General features: G+C 37.4%; 1 pseudogene; it reads left to right on the top strand.

Annotated features, from left to right (window-relative positions):
• Window positions 1-217: 217 nt before the first annotated feature.
• LOC133774538 (eukaryotic initiation factor 4A-I-like) lies at window positions 218-1,355 on the top strand (annotated as a pseudogene).
• Window positions 1,356-11,383: the final 10,028 nt, after the last annotated feature.

Here is an 11,383-nt window from a genome sequence, read left to right as displayed (position 1 = left end):
ACCTGTACACATACAATCTAAAAAACTTAACTCATGAAGACATAGAACACCTAAGCAGAATGATAACTAAAACTGAGATTGAATCAGTAATAAAGATCTTCCCAAAAAAGAAAAGCCTGGAACCAGATGGCTTCACTGCTCAATTCTACCAGACTTTTCCTAATTCACATAGTATATTACACAATTTTATTTGAAATGCTATTAGTTTCTAAGGATCATGTCTGCCAGTCAGGATTCATGATTCCAAAACAATGCCCTGATGAGATGGACCCCGAGTCCCTCCTTCATGGCATCTATGCCTGTGGTTTTGAGAAGCCCTCTGCCATCCAGCAGTGTGCCAATCTTCCTCGTATCAAGGATTATGATGTGATCACTCAAGTCCAATCTGAAAATGGGAAAATGGCCACACTGCCCATACTGATTCTACTGCAGATTGATTTGGATCTGAAGGCCACTCAGGCCTTGGTACCAGCAACTACTAGGAAATTGACTCAACAGATACAAAAGGTGTTTATGGCATTAGGAGATTATATGGGAGACTCCTGTCTTGTCTACTTTGCGGACCCCAACTTGCATGCTGTGGTACAGAAACTGCAAATGGAAGCTCCCCATGTCATCATGGGCACCACTCCCCACAGCTCCTTATGCTTAACTAGAGATAACTGTCTCCCAAATACTTGAAGACATTTGCACTGGACAAAACTGATGAATTGTTAGGGCATAGATTCAAGGAACCAGATCTATGATACATTCTAAAAGCTGAACAGCAACACCTAGGTGGTTTTGGTGTGAGCCACAATGCCTTTCGATGTGCCTGAGGTGACCATGGAGTTCATGAAGGACCCCATCCGGATCCTTGCCAAGAAGGAAGAGTTGTCCCTGGAGGGTATCTGCCATCTCTACATCAATGTAGAATGAGAAGAATAGAAGCTGGACACACTATATGACTTGTATGAAACCCTGACCATAACCCAGGCTGTCACTTTCATCAAAACCAGAAGGAAGGTTGATTGGCTCAGTGAGAGATGCCTGAACAAGACTTCATTGTCTGCCATGCATGAAAATATGGACCAAAAGGTGATCATAATGGAGTTCCATTCTGACTGTAGCAGAATACTGATTACCGCTGAGCTGCTGGCCAGCGGCTTTGATGTGCAACTAGTTTCTGTAGTCATCAATTATGAGATTCCCACCAACAGGAAGGACTATCTCCACAGAATTGGGTATGGTGGACATTTTGGTCATAAAGGTGTGACTGTTAACTTGGTGACAAAGACAAGAGGACTCTCTGACACTGTGACTGCTACAACATCTCCATTGAAGAGATGCCTCTCAGTGTTGCTGACCTCGTCTGAGAGGAGCTGTCCTGCTGCCTAGTCCCAGCTGAGGTTCAGTACTGGAGACTGGGGGGCTGAGAAGCAGCAGGAGGAAGGGAGCAGAGGGAGCCAAGAGAAGGACATCTTGTCTGTTTAATTCTTTTTTTAAAATTTGAATGAATATATTTTTGAGGCAAAAGAAGAAACTGAACATTTTAGAAACACTTTTGCCTAGGGTAGGCTCTTGCCCCAGGAGCTATCTCCTTACTGTCCCTCCATCCCCCCCCCCCAAAAAAAATACTAATCTATTTCCCTAATCTAGTTATCTCCAGGTCCATCCCATCTGATTTCTTCCAAACTGGATTCAGGGGCTGCAACAAGTCGTTCAACCTCATGTGTTGGACCAAACATACTTTCAGGAGCTCCGAGTGAGGTTACCCAATGATTGAACCCAGCTGAGGCACCAGGAAACAGAAAAAAGTAGCCATTTTAACATTGTTTTGTATAGTATTTATTTATTCAGGAAGCAAACATGAAATTCTGAATAAAATGACTTTGAAAATGCCAAAAAATTACTATGTTTCCTATAAACTGTAGAAGTCACATTATAATTCAAGTGGAAGATGAATGTCACAGAAATAGAACTATCTGTTTATATTCTCCCATAAATAATATAAAATATTGTAAAAAGCATTATAAAAACTTATTGTTTGCATCATTGTCATGTCTCGCAGCCATAGATATGCAGGTCAATGAACAGAGGACAAGTTATTATTTAAAGCTTAGTGTTATTAGGTGAAACTGGCACTTCAAATTAGAGGAAAGCAGTGTTGATTATATGGCGAATGTCACAAATTACAATTACTAATAACACAATTGCTATTTCTAATCTGCCAGAGTTCTTTTAGAATAAATATATCTTCTACTCTAAAAAGAATATTTATTTTCATTTTCTTTGAATGTCAGTGAGACAGAGACAGATGCAAATAAAGATCTTCCATCTACTGGTTCACTTCCCCAGTTCTCATAACAGCTAGAACTGAACCTAGCTGAAGCCAAGAGCTCAAAACATTATCCAACTCTTTGACAGGTAGCAGGGACCAACTGATTTAAGCCATCACCTACTGCCTCCAAGGATTCACATCAGCAAGAAACTGAAATCAGAAGATCTAGGCAGCTGGCATTATGGTGTAGCGGGTAAAGCTGCTGCCTAAGACACTAGCATCCTATATGGGTGCCAGTTCAAGTCCCAGCTACACCATTCCCATCGGTTCTCTGTTGATGACCTGAGAGAGTTAGCGGAAGGATGGCTCAAGTGTTTGAGTCCCTGTCACCTTCGTGGGAGTCCCGGATGAAGCTCCTGGCTCTTTGCATTGGCCTGGCAGAGCCTTGGCCATTGTAGCCATCTGGGGAGTGAGCCAGTAGATAGAGGATCTCTCTCTCTCTCTCTCTCTCTCTCTCTCTCTCTCTCTCTCTTTGTGTGTGTGTGTGTGTGCTTGTCTCCCTCTCTTTCTCTGTAATTCTGACTTTCAAATAAATAAAGGAAAGAAAAGAAGCAGAGCTAGAACTGGGATCTAGGAATTTCAATAAGGTGTCACAGGCATCCCAAGAAGCACAATGACCACTGCACCAAATGTTTAAGTCCGCCTTTCTCTACTCCTTTTTATGGTACACTATTTTTCATTGTATTGGAAATCTATTCTCTTGGAGTATTCTTTTGTATGTGTTAGCACAAATACCATTTAATTGCAGTGTATTTTGTTTGATTATTTTGAGCCTTTTATCCAATTTGAACAGTGGAACAGATATTCTTGAATTATTTTAATATACTTTTAAAATATTAATCTTTAATGTCTCTCTGTGTTCCATATTAAGCTTAATTTTTTTGCTTAGGTTTATTTTACATATTATAACATGCTACAACATGATAATATTTATACACACACAAACACATAAACCTGTACATTGTGTAAAACAATAAATTTTTATGATCTTGGCATTCATTCTCCCTTCAAGATCCTAAAGAGATTCCCTTTTAAATTATTAAAATATGAACAAGTCCAGGGAAGAAGAAAGTTTTGGGCTGAGACATAAGCAACCTTAATTGGCCACCGCATTTTTAATGTATTACATAAATATGTTAATTCATTGTATTTATAAACAATGCTTAGAAATCCTATTAACATGTATACAACCCTAGATCACTATAAAAACAAAACAGACCTTTAATCTTTGTGGTCAAGTTAAAGCAAACATCAGCCTGTGAGTGCTCAACCTATAACAAAATAAGACCTGCAATTCCTGTTACTAAAGGTACTACCATAAATAGTTCAGTGAAGAGTATTTGATTTTTGAGAAACTAGATCATAATATCTTTTATTATTTATTATATCAAAAACTAGCACACCTTATGTAAGATTCATTTGGAGATTAAACATAAATTTGGCATCTAAAAATTAGCCTTGAATAAGTCCTCATAAGTCCTCATACATGTATAAACATTAACATCAAATGGATTAGAGACCTAAATATAAAAGATAAAAATACATAACTTCTAGAATAGATCATGTCAGAATATATTTGTAACCGTAATTAAGGCAAATATTTCTTAGGAAATGAAAGACTGACCTATAAAGATAAACAAGTTGATGAGTAGAATATTATCAAAGCAAATACCTTCTGCTCCACAAAAATAAGAAAATGAAAAGACAGCCATACTTTGGGAGAAAATACTTGATGAAATAATAATTGAATCTAAAACATCGAAAAAGTCTCAAAATTCAATAATAAGAAACAAACAACCTAATAAAAAGAGGATCAGGGAAACAGCATTATATTGCTATAAGAAAGAAATACAGATAAAAATAAACACATCAAAAATTCAACATCACCACACATTAAAGACATGGAAGTTAGTACCAACATGAGGCATTACTTCACATTTGTAACTGAACAAAATTGAAACAAACATTTGAACAAAACTGACAGTCCCTAAAGCTGGCAGGGATGAGAAAACAATTGAAAATCCCACACATGATTGGAAGAAGTGGAAAATTGTATGGCTGCTCTAGAAAACAGTCCAGTGATTTCCTATAAATTTAAATATACACTTATCATATGAATGATAGATACCACTCCTCTGCATTTACTCAAGAGAAATAAAAGCTCATGTTTATTCAAAACTTTTATGCAAGTGTTAATGATAATTTTATTCATAGCCACTGCAATGTATAAATAATCCTAGTATTCCTCAACTAGGTTATAAGTTCCATTCATCCATATTGAGAAATAATAAAAGGGAGTGAACTAGGGACACATACAACAATAAGAACGAATCTCAAGTGCATTACACAAAGAGAAAACAGACAAACTCAAAAGGCTGTTCAAACATTCTCAATAAAATATTAGCAACTCACATCCAGCGACGTTTAAAAGAAGCTAAAATCCACTACCAATTGTTACTTGTTACAGGCATTTGAGGCTAGTTTCCTCATCTGAAAAAATCAATCAATGTCATTTACCATATAAAAATGCCAAAGTAGATACACTGTATGATATAAATGAATGCAGGAAAATGATTTTTAAAAGTTCACACCTGTTCATAACAAATACTTTCAACAAACTATGAATAGAGGGAAACAGTCCTCATCTAATAAAAAAGACCTCACAAAATCTAGTGTGATGCTTAGCAGTGAGACTGAAAGACTTTCCCTGTTAGAGTGGGAGCAATACAAAAATATCCACTCTTGCTGCATGCGGTACTAGAATTCATACCTAATGCAATGAGAAATAAAAATAATAAAGGCCTTAGGATAAAAGGGAACCACTGAAGTGTCATTGTTTGATGACTGCACAATTTTCTATATCAAAATGGACATAAATAAAAGCTTCTTAGGACTAAGAAATAAATTCAGAAAGGTTACAAGTTAAAACCACCACACAAAATTCAAAAGTATTTCTACAAACTAACAACAAAGATATGAAGACCCAAATATAAAAACATATTTTACAATCATTCCCAACAAAATTACATATTCAGATATAAAATTCACTAAACATGAACAGACTCTATATGCTGAAAATTACAAATAGCTACTGAAAATTTTTAGAGTCATAAATAAATGGATGTATCTTGAATATTTATGGAAAAAGATATTCAATGTAGTGAAAATGTCAATGTTTAATCAAATCATTACCAAATCCAATCAAGAATATTTTTTCTCATAAGTAATTTTATTTTAAACATTTCCTGGAAATATACAGACTGTAGAATAACTATAACAGAATTAAAAAGTAAAAACAGTGGTGGGTGGGTGTTTGACCTAATGATGAAGATATCTAAGTCTCACGTCTAAGTGCCTGGTTTCCATTCTCTCCTCTGACTCCTGATTCCAGCTTCATGCCAATGAAGACCCTGGAAGGCAATGGTGATGGCTTAAGTAGTTGTGTTCCTGCCACTCATGTGGGAGACCCGGGTTGTGTTTCCAGCTGCAATCCCACCCGCGGGAAGGGACGCAGGTCAGCATTTTGGGAGTAAACTAGCAGATGGTTGTTCTTTCTGTGGTTGTCTCTCTGCTTCTCAGCAGAAGTAGAAGGGAGGAAGAGAAGGCAGAGGAGGAGGTGAAGAGGAACAGGGAGGGGGGAGGGGAGTGGAAGGAAGGGGGAAGGGGGAGGGAAGAAGGGGAGGGAAAGGAAGGGGGGAGAGAAAAAGGACGGAAGGAAGAATGAAAGGTAAGAATGATGGCCGGTGCCACGGCTCAATAGGCTAATCCTCCGTCTTGCGGCGTCGGCACACTGGGTTCTAGTCCCAGTCGGGGCACCGGATTCTGTCCCGCTTGCCCCTTTTCCAGGCCAGCTCTCTGCTGTGGCCAGGGAGTGCAGTGGAGGATGGCCCAAGTCCTTGGGCCCTGCACCCCATGGGAGACCAGGAGAAGCACCTGGCTCCTGGCTTCAGATCAGCGAGATGCGCCATCCGCAGTGGCCATTGGAGGGTGAACCAACGGCAAAAAGGAAGACCTTCCTCTCTGTCTCTCTCTCTCACTATCCACTCTGCCTGTCAAAAAAAAAAAAAAAAAAAAAAAAAAAAAGGTAAGAATGAAGAAAAAGGTAAGAATGAAGTGCAAGGAATCATTCTATCTGATATGAAGGCTGCTTATTCATCTATAGTGCTGAAGATAACACAGTACTAGTAAAGGGATAGATACATAAATTTAAAAAAAAAATTGAGATTGCAGAAATACTTTTCCACAAATAAGTCTAATTGTATCTTGATAAAGGTGTAGAAGCAGTTAATTCTCTTTTCAATAAATTGAACTGGGGCAATTGGACATCCACAAGAAAGCCAATAATGAAATGAATAAAATAAACACCTTCAACCTAAACCTCAAATACTTCTTACAAAACTGAACTCAAAATACTTGCATAATGGCTGCTGGCTTTGTGATAGCTGGTTAGGCTGCTGTGTGCTGTGTCCCCATCCCTCACTGGGGTACCAGTTTGAGTCCCAACTATTCAGCTTCCTATCCAGCTTCTTGCTAATGCACCTGCGAAGGTAGCAGAAGATTCTCCAAGTAATTGGGCCCATTCCACTCACATGGAGACCAGGATTGAGTTGCTGGACCTGGTTGTTGCAGCCATTTGGGGAGTAAACCAATGATTAAAACTATTTCTCTCTATCAGTGTGTTTTTCAAGTAAATAAGTATTTTTAAAAATGCATAGTGGGCTTACATGTTTAACTACAAAATTTATTGACAGAGAAGAAAATCTTTGGAATCTAGAGCTAGATAAGCAAATGTTGTGTTTGAAATTAAAAGTGCAATTGAACAAAAAATGGTAAATCAGACTCCATCAAAATTTTTAAACTATTGCTATGTTATAAATTAATAGGAAGGACAAATAAGCTTCAGATTAGTAGGGAATATTTGCACACAAGATGCCTAATAAAGGAATTGTATATAGAATATCTAAAGAAATCTCAAAACTTAACAATAAAAGAATAAATGGTAAAATAGGAAAATTGTCAAAAGTTATGAGCTGATATTTTATTGAAAGGATATCTGTTGGAAAATAAATTAAGTACTAATAATAAATTTAACTAATAAAGAGGTTGAATAAATGATCAAAAAACTTAGAACAAGGAAAAGCTCAGCACCAGATGTTTTTCCAGAGAAAAACATTTAAAGCAGAATTAACATTATACTTCAGAATCTTCCAAAGAATAAGAGAGTCCTTGGAACCAACATGTGGCATAGTGGGTTAAGCCTCTGCCTATGGGCCCCCAAAGGGTCCTGGATGCTCCACCTTCATTCAATCCCTGTTAATGCACCTAGAAAAGCAGAGGAATCTGGCCCAAGTATCTGGGCCCCTGCCATCCATGTAGGAAACATCGATGAAACCAGAAGAAGCTCCTGGGTTGTTTTACAGCCATTTAGTGAGTGAGCCAGTCAGTGGATGATTTCTCCTCCCTCTCTAAAACCCTTGCTCCACCACTCTATAACTCTGCCTTTCAAATTAAATAAATAAATCTTAAAAACAAAAACAACCATAACAAAAACAGTAAAAGAATTCACTTCCATGGGCCAGTTCTGAGGCATAGTGAGTTAAACCACCATTGGCAGGGCTGGCATCCCATACAGCTGCTCCACTTCTGATCCAGCTCCCTGCTAATGCACCCAGGAAACCAGCAAAACATGGTCTAAGTGCTTGGGACCCTGCGCCCATGTGGGAGATTCAGATGAAAATCCTGGCTCCTGGCTTTGGACTGGCTCAGCCCTGGCCAATGCAGCCTTTTGGAGAATGAACCAGCAGATGAAAGATCGCTCTGTCTCTCCCTCTCTCTGTAATTCTGACTTTCATATACATAAATAAATGTTTTCTTAAAAAAAGATAAGTTTACATGGGTACAACCAAAACCATCCTATTACCAAAAATTAGACAAAGATTTCACAAGTAAGCAAAACAAGTAACCAGGTTTCCTTATGAATATACATGCAATAATTTTTAAGAGACATACATATCCAACAACTTATTAAAATGATTCTACACTATAAATTCATGATACCAATTCTTAAGGAATTCCTCTAAAAATGGGAAAAAATGATTGTCAACTCACTCCATGAGGCTAGTATCAATATTATGATGTATAGAATTTGTTTAAAAATCTTGTATGATTAGGTAGCACCAGAGTAAGATTAAACAAGTTTATTTATTTTAAGCTAATTGATAAGAATGTACAGTTAGTTATTATAATATCATTTTGCATATATATTTAAAACTATTCAGTTGTATAGTAGATTTAATACCTTAATGCCAAATGCTAGGTTTTCTAATCAAAAATTTACTAGAAATTTAAAAAAATTACCTTCTGGGAAATTACATGCATATTCATTAAACTTCAAAATATCCAGTTTCTAATTGATTCACTCTCCTCTATTATTTATACTACCTTGGCTAAATGCCTTAAATTTTCTCAATTTCCCATAACTTGTCTATGAAATTTGGATTTAGTAAAAGCTGTGGTAGCATACAATAAAATATATTTTGTATAACACTGGTAAACTTCACAGATGTAGTAATATTACTATAATTTTGGTAGTTTTAAACAATAATTTCAATTTTTGCCAACTACTTCTCAAAACAGATCAGCCAACATGTAAATGAGATCTCAAGGACAGAAAATGCTCAGCTTTGGTAGAAAAAACAAGATGTATATGAAGCAAAGGTGACAATTTTTATGTTTCTTTAGAAAGGCAGAGAGAGAGAGAGAGAGAGAGAGAGAGAGAGAGAGAGTGTTTGTTGCTTTTTCTCTCCTCATTTCCTGCAATAGCCAGGGCTGGAACAAGCCAAAGACAGGTGCCAGGAATGCTATACAGGTCTCCTGTGTGTGGGTCACTGGGGTCCAAATCCTTGATCCATCACCTGCTGCTTCCCAGGATGCATTACAGGAAGCTAGATCTGATGTGGAGTAGTCAGGACACAAACCAGACGCTCTATCTGAGGACACCAGCATTCTATCCCACTGCACCACAACACCCACCCTATGTGATAGTTCTTAGAGCAACCAAATAATTAGATTCTTTATCTGTGGTTCAAAACACAAATAGGACAAAATGGGACACTGTAAAGTGTGGATGATTTTGATAGAATATAAAAACATACTCTCAATGCAAGTTGCCCTCCAAATTTTATGTGTTAAGTAACTCACCCTCATTAAACAGATGCACTAAAATGCTGCACAAAGTTAGGTTGCATGCACTGATTGGAAGACTGCACCACACCCATGTTTACAATTTTGTGTCAGGATATCTAAATTACTGAGGACCTCTAAGAGCTTTAGATTATGTTGGTGCAATAGAATGAATATTTATGTTCCCAACAATTCACATGTGGAAACCTAATTCTTAGTGCGATGTTATATGAAGCTGGGGACTTTGACTAGTGATTAAGCCATGATGGCACAGCCATCATAACTGGGATTAGTGTCCTTAAAGAAAAAAAGACTCCATAGACATCCCTTAGACATCCCGTACCCCTTCTGCCACATAAGGACACAGAAAAGGCGGCCATCTCTCAACTAGGAAGCCAGCCTTCATTACATCCCAAAAGGTTTGTTTATTTATTTATTTATTTATTTATTTATTTATTTTTTGCAAAAGTCTTGGACTCTCCAAGAGTTTGCTAAAATTTCTAAATTTGTGAAAAAGTAAATTTCTGCTTTGTTTTTTACCTTTTTCAATTTTTATTACAACTATTTTACATTTCACAAAGATTTAAACATTAAGCCACCCAGTATATGGTATTTTGTTATAGCAATGTGAACAGACTAATAGAGTAGATATGTTTATAGCTACAAGTATTTATCACATTAAAAAATAAAGCTCAGAAAGTTTAAAAATAATTGCCTCTTATTTAAAATTAACTATACCTAACACATTGACTGTTAACAAAATAGTTCATGAAAAATCATTTTGCAAAACAAAAGCTGTTAAATTATAGTGACATTGGTTGATTTTTTACAAAGTTAAGATGGGTTCTAATATTTGTTTCTGTCATACTGTTTTAGTATCAGTATCAGTATTGTTGCAGTATCAGTATTCTGTGAGACCTAGAAATCTCCACTTCCCTGTCTGAACAATCTTTAAATAGCATGTACACAATTAATTCAAAATATATCTTAGCAAAAAATAAGAATGAGAATAGAAGAGGGAGGAGGATGGCCGGCGCTGTGACTTAACAGGCTAATCCTCCACCTTGCGGCGCCGGCACACCGGGTTCTAGTCCCAGTTGGGGCGCCGGATTCTATCCCGGTTGCCCCTCTTCCAGACCAGCTCTCTGCTATGACCCGGGAAGGTAGTGGAGGATGGCCCAAGTCCTTGGAGACCAGGAGAAGCACCTGGCTCCTGGCTTGGGATCAGCGAGATGCGCCGGCCGCAGCGGCCATTGCAGGGTGAACCAACGGCAAAAGGCAAAAGGAAGACCTTTCTCTCTGTCTCTCTCTCTCTCACTATCCACTCTGCCTGTCAAAAAAAAAAAAAAAGAAGAAGAAGAAGAGGGAGGAGGAGTAAAGGTGGGAGTGCGGGTGGGAGGGTGGGAAGAATCACTGTTCCTGAATTTGTATTTATGAAATGCATGAAGTTTATATACCTTAAATAAAAGGTTTTTGGGTAAAGAAAGAGTAATGTGCTGTTGCTAATATTCATCAGATATTGATTTGAAGATATTTTAACTTTTAGTGTCAGATATTTTTATTTGGGACTTTTGCTGTATTTTCTCCATAGTCAGTAATTCAGGATTATGGCCCAATTTCCATCACTTATCCAACAGCTAAGTTGTGTTTTTTTTTCTTTCTTTAACCTGTGAAAAGCATGCTCTCTCTCAAAAAAAAAAAAAAAATCTCCATTTGAGTATACCTAATGGCATTACATATAGAGTCTTTCATTAGCAATTGGTAGTACAAAAAAGAAAGAAAGAAAGAAAGAAAGGAAGAAAGAAAGAAAGGAAGAAAGAAAGGAAGGAAGGAAGGAAGGAAGGAAGGAAGGGAGAAAGAAAGGGAGAAAGAAAGGGAGAA

The sequence above is a fragment of the Lepus europaeus genome, chromosome 15 (assembly GCF_033115175.1).
Source record: "Lepus europaeus isolate LE1 chromosome 15, mLepTim1.pri, whole genome shotgun sequence".
In the NCBI taxonomy this organism is placed as follows: domain Eukaryota; kingdom Metazoa; phylum Chordata; class Mammalia; order Lagomorpha; family Leporidae; genus Lepus; species Lepus europaeus.
Note: the sequence above shows the minus strand (reverse complement) of the source record. Positions and strands in the feature narration are given on the sequence as shown.